This window comes from Oncorhynchus clarkii, chromosome 6 (genome assembly GCF_045791955.1).
Source record: "Oncorhynchus clarkii lewisi isolate Uvic-CL-2024 chromosome 6, UVic_Ocla_1.0, whole genome shotgun sequence".
Classification (NCBI taxonomy): Eukaryota; Metazoa; Chordata; class Actinopteri; order Salmoniformes; family Salmonidae; genus Oncorhynchus; species Oncorhynchus clarkii.
Window position 1 is genome coordinate 42,304,377 of NC_092152.1, and position 18,746 is coordinate 42,323,122.

The following is an 18,746-nucleotide window of genomic DNA, read 5'->3' on the forward strand; positions in this document are numbered from 1 at the left end:
TGCTTGCGTCCGTAATGGGTCTGCGGTCAAGCAACCACCCCTCATCACTGTCAAACGCTCCCTAAAACACTTCAGCGAGCAGGCCTTTCTAATCGACCTGGCCCGGGTATCCTGGAAGGATATTGACCTCATTCCGTCAGTAGAAGATGCCAGGTTATTCTTTAAAAGTGCTTTCCTCATAATCTTAAATAAGCATGTCCCGTTCAAAAAATGTAGAACCAGGAACAGATAAAGCCCGTAGTTCACTCCAGACCTGACTGCCCTTGACCAGCACAAAAACATCCTGTGGAGTACTGCATTAGCATCGAATAGTCCCCGCGATATGCAACTTTTCAGGGACGTTAGGAACAAATATACACATGCAGTTAGGAAAGCAAAGGCTAGCTTTTTCAAACAGAATTTTTCATCCTGCAGCACAAACTCCAAAAAGTTCTGGAACACTGTAAAGTCCATGGAGAATAAGAGCACCTCCTCCCAGCTGCCCACTGCACTGAGGCTAGGAAATACTGTCGCCACCGATAAATCCACGATAATTGAGAATTTCAATAAGCATTTTTCTACGGCTGGCCATGCTTTCCACCTGGCCACCTCTACCCTGGTCAACAGCCCTGCACCCTCCACAGCAACTTGCCCAAACCTCCCCCATTTCTCCTTCACCCAAATCCAGATAGCTGATGTTCTGAAAGAGTTGCAAATCAGCAGGGCTAGACAATCTGGACCCTCTCTTTCTAAAATTATCAGCCGAAATTGTTGCAATCCCTATTACTAGCCTGTTCAAAGATTGGAAAGCTGACGCGGTCATCTCCCTCTTCAAAGGGGGAGACACTCTAGACCCAAACTGCTACAGACCTATATCTATCCTATCCTTCCTTTCTAAGGTCTTCGGAAGACAAGTTAACAAACATATCAACGACCATTTCGAATCCCACCGTACCTTCTCCGCTATGCAATCTGGTTTCCGAGCTGGTTATGGGTGCACCTCGATAAGAGACGAGACAATACTGTGCAGCTGTATTCATAGACCTGGCCAAGGCTTTCGACTCGGTCAACAACCCCATTCTTATCGGCAGACTCAACAGCCTTGGTTTCTCAAAAGACTGCCTCGCCTGGTTCACCAACTACTTCTCAGACATAGATCAATGTGTCAAATCGGAGGGCCTGTTGTCCCGACCTCTGGCAGTCTCTATGGGGGTGCCACAGGGTTCAATTCTTGGGCCGACTCTTCTCTGTATACATCAATCATGTCGCTCTTGCTGCTGGTGATTCTCTGATCCACCTCTATGCAGATGATACCATTCTGTATACTTCTGGCCTTTCTTTGGACACTGTGTTAATTAACCTCCAGACGAGCTTCAATGGCATACAACTCTCCTTCCATGACCTCCAGCTGCTCTTAAATGCAAGTAAAACTAAATGCAAGCTCTTCAACCGATCGCGACAAGCACCTGCCCGCCCGTCCAGCATCACTACTTTGGACGGTTCTGACTTAAAATATGTGGACATCTAGAAATACCTAGGTGTCTTGTTAGACTGTAAACTCTCCTTCCAGACTCATATTAATTAAGCATCTCCAATCCAAAATTAAATCTAGAATCGGCTTCCTATTTCGCAACAAAGCATCCTTCACTTATGCTGCCAAACATACCCTCGTTGTTCACCATAGAAGCACCCACCCGCAGCACGCACTCCAGCAGGTATATTTCACTGGTCACACCCAAAGCCAATTTCTCCTTTGGCCGCCTTTCCTTCCAGTTCTCTGCTGCCAATGACTGGAAGGAACTGCAAAAACCACTGAAGCTGGAGACTCATAACCCCCTCCCTAGCTTTAAGCACCAGCTGTCAGAGCAGCTCACAGATCACTGCACATAGCCAATCTGTAAATAGCCCATCCAACTACTTCTTCCCCATACTGTATTTATTTATTTTGCTCCTTTGCACCCCAGTACTACTACTTGCACACTCATCTTCTGCACATCTTTCACCCCAGTGTTTAATTTGCCATACTGTAATAATTTCGCCACTATGGCCTATTTATTGCCTCACCCCCTTATCCTATCTCACTTGCACACACTCTATTGTATTATTGACTGTATGTTTGTTTATTCCATGTGTAACTCCGTGTTGTTGTTTGTGTCGCACGGCTTTGCTTTATTTTGGCCAGGTCGCAGTTGTAAATGAGAACTTGTTCTCAACTAGCCTACCTGGTGAAATAAAACATTGAAAAAATAATCATATAACAAGCCATGACTCACTGTCTGTAGGTGCGGCCCATTTTCAAGAATGGATGGCGTACCTAAAACTGGCCGGTGAGTATGTATTGTTTACCATTTTGATTTTTTTTTAAACAATTGTTGGAGTTCAGGTGTTTGACCTGATAAATGGGTGACTAGGTGCATTTTTCTCAAATAAATATGCTTATTCATTTATGATTGTGGATAGATGTGGTGTGGCTTAAAATCTGCAACAGGACATGTCAACAATTTACTTCGGAATTGCTTTAATACAGGAGTCCATTCTATTACCACGAATTGAAAGAGATTTCCCCTTGTTCATATAGTTGTCAGAAATGATAAGGCATTAAATCAAGACCTCCACCGGCTGAAGGAGAAAAGGATCTGGTAAAATAAAGGTATGTTGCTAATATCACCCAGATAGGTAGCTGGCTACTTATATTGCTGCTTTGCAAAAACTAGCCCACTATTCATGGCACATTATAAATATCTGACTGCTACTAGGATAGTCTTCTGTACAAGACCAAAATGATGAATAAAAACAATTTAGTTAAATAAAATATGGAAGAGTAATGTTAAAATGTTCAATATATCTTTTTTTTGGATCAAGTTCACTAGCTAGCTACATGACAGCTAAAGTGTCAGCTAGAGATGAAGTGCAGGAGCTTGCAGGGATTTGTAGTCTTGTATGATGTCTACTTTGATGCTAATTTGCATTTTTGAATCAGAGTAAATAGAGCCGAATATATTGATAAAAGCCACATTGTCCGAGAGAGATTTACATGGATATCAAAACATCACACCAGGGTAAGCCTACACGAAACACATCCCTTATTTGAAGTGTTTCTAAAATCCACAATAAATAAAATGAAAAGGTGGAAAAACAGTTGGAACCATTTCAGTGTTTGACCGCTAGGTTTTATGGGTATTAAAACGCGTCCAATGTGGCGCTCAATAGTCCTATATAGTAGCCGACTAAACTCCACATGATTTATGATGCAGAACAATGTTGTGTGTAATTGCAGGCTATTCTGTGGGTGCTGAAATCAATTGTGTTTTTAATTTTAAGAAATGCCATTTTATGTGACGTGGGCGCTCCAGTCAGTCCACACTAGTTGCCGCGCAACTCCAATTGTAAATCGTTGAGTTTAAAAAAAATCGGCTATATAGTTGAGCCATGACAATCTGCTTTACTTTTCTATTCACACAGTAAGAGAAAAAGCCTCACTGCTTGTCTCCTGTCCTGTCATATGAAATGAGTAAATGTCATTATGTATTGAATTGAAAATCACAGATTTCCCTTTTTCATTCTGGCTCCCTTCTAGCTCTGGTCGTTGGCTGGTGTAATGGGTGTATGGGTATGGGTGTAATGACGCAAGCCAGTTATGCATATATTAGTGATCTGTTCCATATTGATAGCAGGACACAATACATTTGAGACAGATAAATGTTTGCACCTGAAACTAATGCAAATTAGTCATCTCCAGATGCAATTTCCAACAATCTTGTGGCCAGTTGAAGTGGCAATCTGGAATTCAAACAGCTAAAAGTTGTGCACAAATAAATAGGGTGCCGTTTGGGAGGGACAAAGGACACTGTGGCAACAGAAATATGAGTCATACTGCAGCTCAATGCTCTAATAATATGTCACATTTCCTCAAAATGTTCTCTGGGGGAAATGGCCTGAAATAGGCAACTGCTTGCCCTCTGTGTCTAGTGGCCATGGTCTCAAGTGTATTACATAGAAATGTTCATGGTGTTTTGTAAGTGAGCAAGCAATACTGTAGGGCAGGGTCCCCCAATTGGTTTAATTTGACCCCCCCCCGTTTATAAAATAAACAAGTCATGTGTTGGTCCCATTTTCATGAGCTGAAATAAAATATCAAGGAAATCTTCGATAAACACAAAAAGCTTCTATCAAATGCTGTGCACAAATCTATTTACATCCCTGTTAGTAAGCATTTCAAAATAATCCATCCACCTGACAGGTGTGGCATATCAAGAAGCTGATTAAACGGCATGATCGTCACACGTGCACCTTGTACTGGGGACAATAGAATTCCACTCTAAAATGTGCAGTTTTGTCACACAACACCAAAGCGGTCTCAAGTTGAGGGAGTGTGCAATTAGCTTTCTGACTGCAGGAATGTCTACCAGAGCTGTTGCCAGAGATGTAATGTTAATTTCTCTCCCATAAACTGCCTCCAACAGCCATTGAAGAGGAGTGGGACAACATCCACAATCAGCAGCCTGATCAACTCAACGTGAAGGAGAAGTATTGCGCTGCATGATGCAAATGGTGGTCACACCAGATACTGAATGGCTTTCATTAACTGTAACTCAGCAAAATCTTTGAACTTGTTGCATTTATATTTTTCTTCAGTGTACATATATTTTTTGCATTTTCATTGTTGGACATGGAATACAAAAACAAAAAAAATACTAAGTGATTTTACTTAATACAAGCATTTTGCTACACCCGCAATATCATCTGCTAAATGTGTGTGACCAATAAAATTGATTTGAATAGTGAAAATCTGTTCCCAAGTATTCCCACACATAATAGAGAGACGTGATCATATACAAATATAAGCAAGGTTTGAAATTACTATGTTTTAGTCAAATACATCTGTTTGGGCTTCTTGTGGTCAATTTGCAGTGTAATAATTATTTGTAGTCAAGTTCCAGTCCACCGACTAAAAAAAAAAAGGAATCAGCCAGTAGCTGAATTTAGTTGATGATCCCTGGTGTGTAGAGTGAAGTAACCTCGTCCCAAAGCTCAATTTCTACCACATAAAGGGAAAGCCAGCTGGGGACAAGATTAGGTCTGAAGTATTGTTAGGTCTGAAGTATTGTACATGTGTAATACAAATGTAATTACTTCTATGGTAGATATTGAATATTTCCATTACAACAATGTCCAGTAGTGAGTGTGATCTCCCCTGAGAGAACCTACAGGTGTGAACCCATGTGAACCATTGAAGGACTGTTGTATTATAGATATCCTCAGCTGCCTGGCAGATATTTCCTTTCCACACAACTTAATCCTTAAATAAATTTTCTCCCCTGTGACATTCTGCACAGCTATACAAGGACACAACAAGTCTACCTTGCATATGGCAATCACTGAACTGGATTGACCTGGTAATCCACATGCAAGGTGAACTTCTTGTGTCCTTGTTTAGCCGTGCCGAATGTCACAGGAGAGCAGATAAATGTTTTTTAGGCATAAATGTGTAAAGATATGACAAAAACAAGTTTATTCTGTCCTTTAACGCACTTCACATTATTTTACCTCCGTTAATCTAGACTGCGCATGCAAACTGACACGCACTTAAAATAATTAGTATGGATAAACAGAGTAGTAGTACCCTTATATTTCTGGTACTGAAAACAAAAATATAATATAATGTCAATCTGGTTACTGCAATGTTGATTTACTGATCAACATTAAAATGTTAAATCAAAACAGATTCAGGTGATACAGAATACAGTTTAGGCTGATTAATGATTTATTCTATAGACTAATATCCCTGCTTTAAATGATGAAGAGACTGACTAAAATAGAATGGATTAAAATTATTACCATTGATCAGTGTTGTTTGACAGCGGCCGGGAATGAGTTAGGCTTCTATTCCAGTGCCTGAGTGGCTATATTATTAGAAATGATCCCTCAACCTTAATTTGAGGATGTGTAAATGCAATTACCTTCATATGATATGAGCATTTATGGGAATGGAACACTGCAATGGAAAATCTTTGTTGCGTAAAGTAAGTATCTTTCGTAAATAGTCTTCTATGATTCAAAGTACTTTGGTTTATTCCTCTTCAGAAAACAAAATGAGAAATCAAGAGCGAAGATGGTATTAGACATGTCAAGTGTCCTCTTAGTGATTTCTTTTTTTTTTAAGTACTCCTAGAAATACAGGACATAGGGTAACGTGGGGTGACGAGTCCTTCCTGTCCAATTGATGACACAAAAAAAGCAATGTTTGCAGAAGAAAAATGGTATGTAGTTGATGGGCATGCTTAGGCAAACAAACTATGAAGGGAAATAAGTGGCTATTGTTTACACTTCCTAGTTAATTAATGAAATGTATTTATTTATTTTTTTAGAAAAGGGGCGTTTTTCTCCCCAAGCGATTGTGGTAACGTACAGGAACAAGTCCTTTTGTTCTCCCGATCTAGAATGGTGACAGCATTACCTCCAGAGATAATTATCTTTGGTTATTGTCACTGTGGTGTATATTACCCCCGAGCTGACACCACGACGTCTCCAAAAACTACACTGGATTTTGTGCAAACTGGAAACCACAAATCCCGAGGCAGCATTTATTGTAGCTGGTGACTTTAATAAAATAAATCTGAGGATAAAGCTCCCGAAATTCTATCAACACATGTTCTCTGCTACACACAGAGAGAATACTCTTGACCATTGTTTTTCTTGCTTCCAGGATGGCTACAAGGCCCTTCCCAGCCCTCCCTTCCACCAAATGAGATCAAGCCTACATCCTGCTTCTCCCCGCCTATAGGCAGAAACTTAAGCATGATGAGGCAGCCGTGGTAAAGACTGTTCAATGTTGGTCTGACCAGTCGGAATCTATGGTTCAACATTGTTTTGATCAGGGGGACTGGTCACTTTTGGGAATAGTATCGAAATATACTATGACTCAGTGACTAGGTTCATCAGGAAATGAATAGAGGATGTTGTTCCTACTGTGACGATTAGAACTTATCTATACACGGTTTTTGGTTTGGATAACAACATTTGTGCAAAACTGAAAGCGCGAACCAATGCATGGAACCGTGGCAGGGTGACTGAGAACATGGACATGTACAAACAGACCAGCTACAACCTCCTTAAGTCAAAATGACAGTACATGGACAAAGTGGAGTCCCAATTCAACAGCTCAGACATGAGAAACGTGGCAGGGACTCCAGGCACTCAGATACAATAAAGGGAAAGCCTGCCACGATGTGGACACCGACGCCTCTCTCCGGGACAAGCTAAACACCTTCTTCACCCGCGTCGAGGAAAACAGAGCCGCCGATGTGGGCTCCTGTCACTCACGAGGACTGTGTGCTCCCGATCTCCGCGGCTGACGCGAGTAAGCCATTTAAGCGTGTTAACCCTCGCAAGGCTGCCAGCCCAGACGGTATCCCAAGCCACGTCCTTGGAGCATGTGCAGACCAGCTGGCTGGAGTGTTTGTGGACATTCAAATCTCTCCTTATTCCAGTCCGTTGTCCCTATTTGCTTTAAAATGTCCACTACTGTTCCTGTATCCAAGAAAGCAAAATGTAACTGAACTAAATGACTATCGCCCCTTGGCCCTCACTTCTGTCATCATGAAGTGCTTTAAGAGGCTAGTTAAGAATAATTTTTACCTCCACCTCACCCAACACCCACTACAATTTGCATACCACCCCAACAGATCCACAGACCACACAATCACCATTGCACTGCCCTATCCCACTTGGACAAGAAGAATACCTACCATACCGTTCAAAAGTTTGGGGTCACTTAGAAATGTCCTTGTTTTGTAAAGGAAAAGCACATTTTTGTGTCCATTAAAAAACCATTAAATTGATCAGAAATACAGTGTAGACATTGTTAATGTTGTAAATGACTAGTGTAGCTGGAAACGACTGATTTTTTTAATGGAATATCTACATAGGCATACAGAAGCCCATTATCAGCAACCATCACTCCTGTGTTCCAATGGCACGTTGTGTTAGCTAATCCAAGCTTATAATTCATTTTAAAAGGCTAATTGATCATTAGAAAACCCTTTTGCAATTATGTTAGCACAGCTTAAAACTGTTGTGCTGATTAAAGAAGCAATAAAACTAGCCTTCTTTAGACTAGTTTAGTATCAAATCAAATTTCATTGGTCACATACACATGGTTAGCAGATAATGCAAGTGTAGCGAAATGCTTGTGCATAGATCTGACTATGCAGTAATATCGAACAAGTAATCTAACAAATTCACAACAACTACCTTATACACACACATTTAAAGGGGTGAATAGAATATGTACATATAAATATATGGATGAGCGATGGAGTGCGGCATAGACAAGATGCAGTAGATGGTAAAGAACACAGTATATACATATGAGATGAGTAATGTAGGATATGTAAACATTATTAAAGTGACACCTTTATTAAGTCAATTTATTTAAATGGCCAGAGATTTGAGTCTATGTTAGTGATGGTGTTTAACAGTCTGATGGCCTTGAGATAGAAGCTGTTCTTCAGTCTCTTGGTCCCAGCTTTGATGCACCTGTTCTGACCTCGCCTTCTGGATGACAGCAAGGTGAACAGGCAGTGGCTCGGGTGGTTGTTGTCCTTGATTTTTTTGGCCTTCCTGTGACATCGGGTGCTGTAGGTATCCTGGAGTGCAGGAAGTTTTTCCCCGGTGATGCGTTGTGCAGACCACACCAACCTCTGGAGAGCCTTGCGGTTGAGGGCAGTGCAATTGCCGTACCAGACGGTGATACAGCCCAAAAGGATGCTCTCAATTGTGCATCTGTAAAAGTTTGTGAGGGTTTAAGGTGACAAGCCAAAGCTGTTGTGCCTTCTTCACCACGCTGTCTGTGTGGGTGGACGATTTCAGTTTGTCTGTGATGTGTGCACCGAGGAACCTTCTACACTACTGTCCCATCGATGTGGATGGGGGGGGGGGGGTGCTCCTTCTGCTGTTTCCTGTAGTCTACAATCATCTCCTTTGTTTTAATGACGTTGAGTGAGAGGTTATTGTCCGGACACCACACTCCGAGGGTCCTCACCTCCTCCCTGTAGGCCGTATATGGAGCATCAGCATTTGTGGGTTCAATTACAGGCTGAAAATGGCCAGAAACAAATAACTTTCTTCTGAAACTCATCAGTCTATTCTTGTTCTGAGAAATGAAGGCCATTCCATGCAAGAAATTGCCAAGAAACTGAAGATCTCATACAACGCTGTGTACTACTCCCTTCACAGAACAGCGCAAATTGGCTCTTTTGGAAACAGACGCCTCACAACGCATCATTGGGGGCACACTGCCTGTCTCTGGTCTGGAAGCTAATTTACTGCAATTCTATTCATTCTGCCATAGGGTTTTGTACTGTGTATTTAAATAATGTATTCTCAACATAGCTAATAAAATATTTATACTGCTGTACATTGTATTTTAATTACACCGTTTAAACTAGAGGTCGACCGATTATGATTTTTCAACGCTGATACCGATACCGATTATTGGCGGACCAAAAAAATCCGATACCGATTACATTGGCCGATTTAAAAAAAAAAAAGTATTTGTAATAATAACAAGTACAATAATACTGAATGAACACTTATTTTAACTTAATATAATACATCAATAAAATCAATTTAGCCTCAAATAAATAATGAAACATGTTCAATTTGGATAAAATAATGCAAAAACAAAGTGTTGGAGAAGAAAGTAAAAGTGCCATGTAAGAAAGCTAACTTTAAGTTCCTTGCTCAGAACATATGAAAGCTGGTGGTTCCTTTTAACATAAGAAGTTTTAGGTTGTAGTTATATAGAGAGAAATATATAATACGATTTCTACTTCATATACCTTTGACTATTGGATGTTCTTATAGGCACTTTAGTATTGCCAGTGTAACAGTATAGCTTCCATCCCTCTCCTCGCTCCTTCCTGGGCTCGAACCAGGAACACGTCGACAAGAGCCACCCTCGAAGCAGCGTTACCCAAGGGGAACAACTACTCCAAATCTCAGAGCGAGTGACGTTTGAAACGCTATTATCGCGCACCCGACTAACTAGCTAGCCATTTCACATCGGTTACACCAGCCAAATCGCGGGAGTTGATAGGCTTGAAGTCATAAACAGTGCAATGCTTGAAGCATTGCGAAGAGCTGCTGGCACCATGCACGAAAGTGCTTTTTGAATGAATGCTTACGAGCCTGCTGGTGCCTACCACCGCTCAGTCAGGCTGCTCTATCAAATCATAGACTTAATTATAACATAATAACACACAGAAATATGAGCCTTAAGTCATTAACATGGTTGAATCTGGAAACTATTATCTCAAAAACAAAACACTTATTCTTTCAGTGACATACATAACCTTTCCGTATTTTATCTAATGGGTGGCATCTATAAGTCTAAATATTCCTGTTACATTGCACAACCTTCAATGTTATGACATAATTACGTAACATTCTGGCAAATTAGTTCACAATGAGCCAGGCGGCCCAAACTGTTGCATATACTCTGACTCTGCGTGCAATGAACACAAGAGAAGTGACGCAATTTCACCTAGTTAATATTGCCTGCTAACCTGGATCTCTTTTACCTGAATATGCAGGATTAAAAATACATGTGTATTGATTTTAAGAAAGGCATTGATGTTTATGGTTAGGAACACGTTGGAGCAACGACAGTCCTTTTTCGCGAATGCGCACTGCATCGATTATATGCAACGCAGGACACGCTAGATAAACTAGTAATATCATCCACCATGTGTAGTTATAACTAGTGATTATGATTGATTGTTTTTTATAAGATAAGTTTAATGCTGGCTAGCAACTTACCTCGCGTAACAGGCGGGCTCCTCGTGAGGCAGGTGGTTAGAGCGTTGGACTAGTTAACCGTAAGGTTGTAAGATTGAATCCCTGAGCTGAAAAGGTATACATCTGTCATTCTGCCCCTGAACAAGGCAGTTAACCACTGCTAATTAATTAAAAATCATACAATGTGATTTTCTGCATTTTTGTTTTAGATTCCGTCTCTCACAGTTGAAGTGTACCTATGATAAAAATTGACAGACCTCTACATGCTTTGTAAGTGGGAAAACCTGCAAAATTGGCAGTGTATCAAATACTTGTTCTCCCCACTGTATGTTAATGTGATAGTTTATAAAAAATAAATGCGACAAATTCTAAAAACCTGTTTTTTAAACATCTCACTGACACGTCGACAGGATTAATCTTCAAGCCAGCACTAGTCTGACGAGCCTACTTGGGGGCACGCAGCCACGCGCACAGCAGACACGTTTTTGGACCCACCGTATGGAGCGTTTGGTCTTTTGTGACACGATAAGATCTGAAAGTTGCTGACAGGTAGCAGTTAGTTCACCATGTGACGTCAGTCACTTTCATACAAAAAGCACACGGTCGACCAGACAATACCTAGAAAGAAAAAAAATAATTAAGGTTTCTTCATGTTTAAATCAGATCTTAGTTCACATACTGTGAAAAAGGCCTTAAGACTGCTGTGCCAGTCTAACATCAAGTCCATACGCTTGTTGAGACTCAAGCACAGACCTCTACAGACGTCAGATTGGGTGAGACGAGAAGAGGAAGGTGATATGAAGAAACTACATTCAGTCACGCTCTGAAAACCAACGCCTTCGGGAGAAGGAACAGACCTGCCCTGGTCGGGTTGTCACAGTTACGCTCCACAGCTTCTAATAAACCTAGGCAGAACCTTTTAATTCAACTCTCCCTCCCTCCCTCCTCCCCTACTCTTGGGGCAGCAGCAATACAACAAATTTGACATCTCTACTGCGACAAAGCAATCGATACAGACGGTCATGCATTTATTATGAGCGTTTCCTACACTTTAAAATGTCAATCCTCTAATTATCAATTATCATTGAGAGCCTTTTAAAATTGTGCTCTGGTATTCCAAGTGGCATCTTTTCCAAGAGCTAGACATAGTCTCTGGTTTCCTTGAACAGTCAGAAGCTGCATCCTAAATGGCGTCCTAGTCGCTCATTCAGGACAGGAGTGCCAGCACAGCACATCTCCTTTAGGAGCTGAATACTATACAACTGTAGTTATCTCCTCTACAGTCCTAACATAATGCTGCCATATGGTTAGTCAGTGTGTTCAGGACAGGAGTGCCAGCCCAGCAGATATCCTTTAGGAGCAGTATACTGTACAGCTCCATTTCTCTTGTTTCCACACAATCCTAAATCAGGTTCTCAATTCTACAGCTTTAACAGGAGCCAGCTCTCATCTCTCAGCCCTTCTATCCAGCTCACACATACCCAGGTTGATTCCATAAGAGAATGTCAACTGTTAAAAACAATTGCTATTACACAGTCTGCATGACAACTTGTCAGTATTACATGCTACTGTACATACGTTTCTACATACCAGATGTTATCACATCCTTATATAATTTACCAAACTCTGTCACATTATTGCATTGAATTTAATGATGGGCGGCATAACCATGTCATATGCAGTTATAGTGTGTGCACAGGCACCGTAAGTAAAGTGACATTTGAGGTGTTATAAAACAGTTATGAATGTGTTTGATACTGTACCACATGAGTTGAGAGTATCACAAAACCATTCAGGATCCCCAAGAAACATGGGCAAATGAGAGCACAGATGTATTTAGGAATGATTTTTTTTTGACAAATAAAAACTGCTCTGGAGCACAACAGGATGTGACAGCTGTGAAAAGTCAGTTGTGCAGGCTACAGTAACAATTACATAAAATGGGTAGTTAGTCAGTCAGGTAGCCAGCGCACTAAGTAATTGCAACATGGGAACAGGGTTAGAGAGTCCTGCTCTACACAGTCCAAACAAAGCGTTTTGTTTTACATTATAGAGCCCCACAGTGGAGGTGTCATAATACCCAGAAAACCTAGCAGTCAAAACAGAGAAATGGTTCCAATCTTTTTTCCACCATTCATTTTCCCATAGCAAATTTTAGAAAACACTTAAAATAAGGGTTGACGTGATGTTTTGATAACCATGTAAATCTCTCTCAGACAAGGTGACTTTAATATAGTCGGCTCTAGTTACCCTCAGATTCCGTAAACGCTAATCAGCATCAAAGTAGACATCATGCAAGACTACAAATCCCTGCAACCTCCTGCACAACATTTTTAGCTGATACCGTTGCTATTTAAAACTTGCACAAGAAAGTTTACAGAATTGTCAATTTAAAATAATGTATTTATTCATACTAAATTTAGCTAACATATTTAATCCAGAGATTCTTACCCTTGCCTTGATTTGGCAGTCTCATCCAGATCATCATGGAATTTGTAGTTCTTTATGATAGCCAGATTAACAGCTAATTAGCATTTAATTTGGGGGGGGGGGGGGGGTAAATACAGGCAAATATATTGATAAGTCACCTTGTCCTAGAGAGATTTACACAGTTAACAAAACTTCACGCCAGGGTAAGCCTACACAAAACACAGCGCTAATTTTAAATGTTTCAAAAAATCCCCTTTGGGAAAAATGTATGATGGAAAAACAATTGGAACCATTTACTTGCTTGACTGCTAGGTTTTATGGTTATGACAACTCATACTGTGGTACTCTATTGCCACTAGCTAGCTAGCCAGCCATTCATTCACAAATAGGGCCACGACATGAGCAGCCCCACTGTGCCTCCATCGATGCATAGCTAGATGACTAGCTATTAGCTAAAGTTAGCTAGCTAGTTAGATAGCGAGCTAGCTATAGGGGGAATCCCAAATTATGAAGGGGACTTTGCAGCACACCACACAATACATTCTCCCTATGAGCCCTGGTCAAAAGTAGCACACTATAAAGGGAATAGGGTGCAATTTGGGACACAGCCCAACTCATTGATTCCGGTGCTTAAGAGCTCACATCAGTAAATCCAGGTTCATGTTGCCCGTCAAACACAGCAGCCCTAAGACCAGTGGCAGGGCTATGCCGCGCACTTGCACTCACTGCAACCCTTTTCATATCACAGATGTTATGTTATCACCTCTCCTGTGCCCAGGCCAGGGAAACAGGGATGAAAGGAACTAATCAAGGTGGTGAGAAGCACTGTTAACAGTCCTGCACTCCAATAAAGCAGGCGAAATGAAAACACAAAACGATCCTGGAAATAGGAGTGGAAACTCAGAGCACAACATGTTCTCTGCTTCTGTTCTGAGGAGCGAGACCATGCCATACCATGAATGGCATAGAAAATCATCATCTTCACAGAATACACTATTTGATTGGGTTAAACATGAATTGACACAGATCTGTGCTCATTATGTCATATAGTACAGTAAAATGTATTTTTGTGTAGCAATTGTCGTGAATTATTCTAATCAAAGGAGAGACTTAGAGTTCTTCAAAAACAAACTTTATTAGTAATTACTGCAGTAATGGAACGTTAACAACCACCCAATGGTGTAGAGTTAAGACCCAAATAAACAGGATTCAGTTACAACTCTTTATAGTCTTCCTGAGTCCATGTGATGAAGAACAGATATGTTGAAATTATACAAGAAGGTAGATTGTGCTCTCATGTAACAGACATCAAGATTTACATTGCGGAAAATATGTCTCTAGTTTATCTACTGCTTGCTTACACAAAAATACTAATGCAACCTAGAATACTAAATCCTTTCATTAAATAAACAGGTGGTTGGTTCTCCCTGTTACCGACAGACAGGAACACAGACACTAATCATGGTTTGGAATGTAATGCAGTCTTTAGGTTATCACCAAGCCATCGTGAATCTACTTGTCAGCGTTAAATCTCAGGCTTCTCTCCCTTCACACAGACACATGAAAGTTCTAACAATCTTGCCGCCTTGCCGCTAAGAAAAACTGACAGTGTGAGTACTAATATAGGATTACATTCTAATATAAGAGTAATGTGATTAACAATGTTGTAATTCTACGACACAATCTATAGAGTATTTGTGGTGTTGCTTCTAAGTTCTTTGCATGTCTCTGAGTTTTGCTGATTTTAAGAATGCTTTTGATTCCATATGGCATAATGGATAATATTACAAAACCCTCCAAAGTGGCGTTGGGGGTGAAGTATATGACATCATAAAATATATTTACTTGAACAACACATGTAGCATTAAAATGAACAATAAAACTAGAGATTTTTTTGCACAAGGGTGAGGGGTGAGACAAGGGTGCAGTTTAAGTCCAACATCTATATCAACGAACAAGCAGTGATGTTGGACTGATCTGCAGCCCCTGGACACACCCTCAAAGATGAGGTCAGATTCCTGCTCTATGCAGATGACTTTGTCCTACTGTCACCAACAGAGCAAGGTCTACAGGAACAACTTAACATTATTTGGGAATACAGCATCAACTTACAGAAAACAAAACACTCCTTCAAAAGACACTCCTTCAAATTAGGAAATACCATGGATGAACATGCCCAATTGTACAACTACCTGGGACTAAAAATCAGTGCCTCTGGTGGATTGCCTGCAAAGCATTTTACTCCATAAAAAGACATCTCAAAAATAGATATTCATAACCAAATCTTGTGCAAAATATTCAATAGTGTAATTTTACCAATTGCACTATATGGAAGTGAGGTTTGGGGTCCAACCTGTAATTACGATTATGAGCTTTGGGAGAAAAAACAGATAGAAAATCTACATACAGAATTTTGCAGAATTATCCTAAATATCCAAAAGAAAGTACCAAATAATGCATGCAGAGCGGAACTCGGACGATTCCCTTTAAATTGTAAATATAAAAGAAAAGGACACTAACATTTTGGCATCATTTCAGATTAAGCCCCAAAACATTCTTACAATTCAAAGCACTGGAAGCCCAAGAGCTGAACCCTGAAAAGAGTTCCCTATGTCAGTGGTTAAAAACACTAAAACAACCCTATTATTAAAACAAGGAAATTCATCAAATTGTTACAAAAATGAAAACCTACTTGACAAATTGTGAAGATGAAACAAAAACACAGAATAAACTAAATTGCTATTTGGCAATCAAAAGGTAATACAAATGGGCAGAATATCTCTAATCTGTCAGAGATACAAGCAACCAGCAATTAGCTAAAGAAAAAGGGAGACACAAAAAGACAGGGCTAACCAAATAGTGTCTATGTGGTCCCTGCACGCCAGGGGAGGTAGAGACTAGAGGTTGACCGATTAATTAGGACCGATTTCAAATTTTCATAACAATCGGAAATCGGTAATTTTGTACACAGATTTTTTTCTTCTTTTTTTTTACAACTTTATTTAATCTTTATTTAACTAGGCAAGTCAGTTAAGAAAACATTCTTATTTTCAATGAGGGCCTAGGAACGAACGGTGGGTTAACTGCCTCGTTCAGGGGCAGAACTACAGATTTTTACCTTGTCAGCTCGAGGGATTCAATCTTGCAACCTTACAATTAACTAGTCCAACGCTCTAACCACCTGATTACATTGCACTCCACGAGGAGACTGCCTGTTACGCAAATGCAGTAAGCCAAGGTAAGTTGTTAGCTAGCATTAAACGTATCTTATAAAAAACAATCAATCAATCATAATCACTAGTTAACTACACATGGTTGATCATATTACTAGTTTATCTAGCGTGTCCTGCGTTGCATATAATCGATGCGGTGCGTATCGTTGCTCCAATGTGTACCTAACCATAAACATCAATGCCTTAATTAAAATCAATACACAGAAGTATATATTTTTAAACCTGCATATTTAGCTAAAAGAAATCCAGGTTAGCAGGCAATATTTACCAGGTGAAATTGTGTCACTTGTCTTGCGTTCATTTTAAGTAATTATGACATAACATTGAAGGTTGTGCAATGTAACAGGAATATTTAGACTTAGTTAGATAAAATACGGAACGGTTCCGTATTTCACTGAAAGAATAATCATCTTGTTTTCGAGATGATAGTTTCCAGATTCGACCATATTAATGACCTAAGGCTTGTATTTCTGTGTGTTATCATGTTATAACTAAGTCTATGATTTGATAGAGCAGTCTGACTGAGCGATGGTAGGCAGTAGCAGGCTCGTAAGCATTCATTCAAACAGCACTTTGTTGCGTTTGCCAGCAGCTGTTTATGACTTCAAGCCTATCAACTACCAAGATTAGGCTGGTGTAACCGATGTGAAATGGCTAGCTAGTTAGCGGGGTGCGCGCTAATAGCGTTTCAAATGTCACTCGCTCTGAGACTTGGAGTGGTTGTTCCCATTGCTCTGCATGGGTAACGCTGCTTTGAGGGTGGCTGTTGTCGTTGTGTTCCTGGTTCGAGCCCAGGTAGGAGCGAGGAGAGGGACGGAAGCTATACTGTTAAACTGGCAATACTAAAGTGCCTATAAGAACATCCAATAGTCAAAGGTTAATGAAATACAAATGGTATAGAGAGAAATAGTCCTATAATAACTACAACCTAAAACTTCTTACCTGGGATAATTGAAGACTCATGTAGAAAGGAACCACCAGCTTTCATATGTTCTCATGTTCTGAGCAAGGAACTTAAACGTTAGCTTTCTTACATGGCACATATTGCACTTTTACTTTCTTCTCCAACACTTTGTTTTTGCGTTATTTAAACCAAATTGAACATGTTTCATTATTTATTTGAGGCTAAATTGATTTTATTGATGTATTATATTAAGTTAAAATAAGTGTCCATTCAGGATTATTGTAATTGTCATTATTACAAATAAATAAAAATTATAAATATTTTTTTTTGAAGGCCGATAAATCGGTATCGCCTTTCTTTTGGTCCTCCAATAAATCGGTATCGGCGTTGAAAAATCATAATCGGTCGACCTCTAGTAGAGACAGAGATGCACTTTCTCCTCTACTGTGAGAAATACTCCCAAATAAGATCGTATTTTTTCAATAAAATATCTCAATCAATTCCTAACTTCTGTGCATTTACTAATAATATAAAAAAGGTGGGAATTATTCTGGGTGGGAGAAAAAAAACAAATATTACTGCCAGATATGCATGCCATAGCCTGAAAGACACCCCATGATAATTAATTCCTTGAAGTATTTGCATTGTACATAACTTACAAGTAATACAGTGTAATCATCTATGTACATTCTATTGTTTATTTATTAGCCATTCACCTTTCTATAATCTTAATTAAATGTATCGACCCAAGATTTCACAATACTTCAGCAGCATTGTGCATTCGGGAAGTATTCAGACACGGAAATACCTTATTTACATAATTATTCAGACCCTTTGCGATAGGACTCGAAATTGAGATCGGGTGCATCCTGTTTCCATTGATCATGATGTTTTTCAGAGACAGACTCCTAGACTAGTCAGGATCGGGGGAAAGATGAACGGAGCAAAGTACAGAGAGATCCTTGATGAAAACCTGCTCCAGAGCTCTCAGGACCTCAGACGGGGGTTAAGGTTCACCTTCCAACAGGACAACAACCCTAAGCACACAGCCAAGGAAACGCAGGAGTGGCTTCGGAAAAAGTCTCTGAATGTCCTTGAGTGGCCCAGCCAGAGCCCGATCGAACATATCTGGAGAAACCTGAAAATAGCTGTGCAGCGACGCTCCTCATCCAACCTGAGAGCATGAGGATCTGCAGAGAAGAATGGAAGAAACTCCCCAAATACAGGTGTGCCAAGCTTGTAGCGTCATACCCAAGGAGGCTGGAATCGCTGCCAAAGGTGCTTCAGCAAAGTACTGAGTAAACAAAGTCACGTTGTCATTATGGGGTATTGTGTGTAGATTTAAAAAAAAAATCCAATGTAACAAAATGTGGAAAAAAGTCAAGGGGTCTGAATACTTT

General features: G+C 40.1%; 1 protein-coding gene across 1 annotated transcript in view; it reads right to left on the reverse strand.

The window, feature by feature from the left end:
• Window positions 1-18,746, reverse strand: part of LOC139412089 (neural proliferation differentiation and control protein 1-like) — a 43,312-nt gene that overhangs the window by 23,560 nt on the left and 1,006 nt on the right. The window lies entirely within an intron of this gene.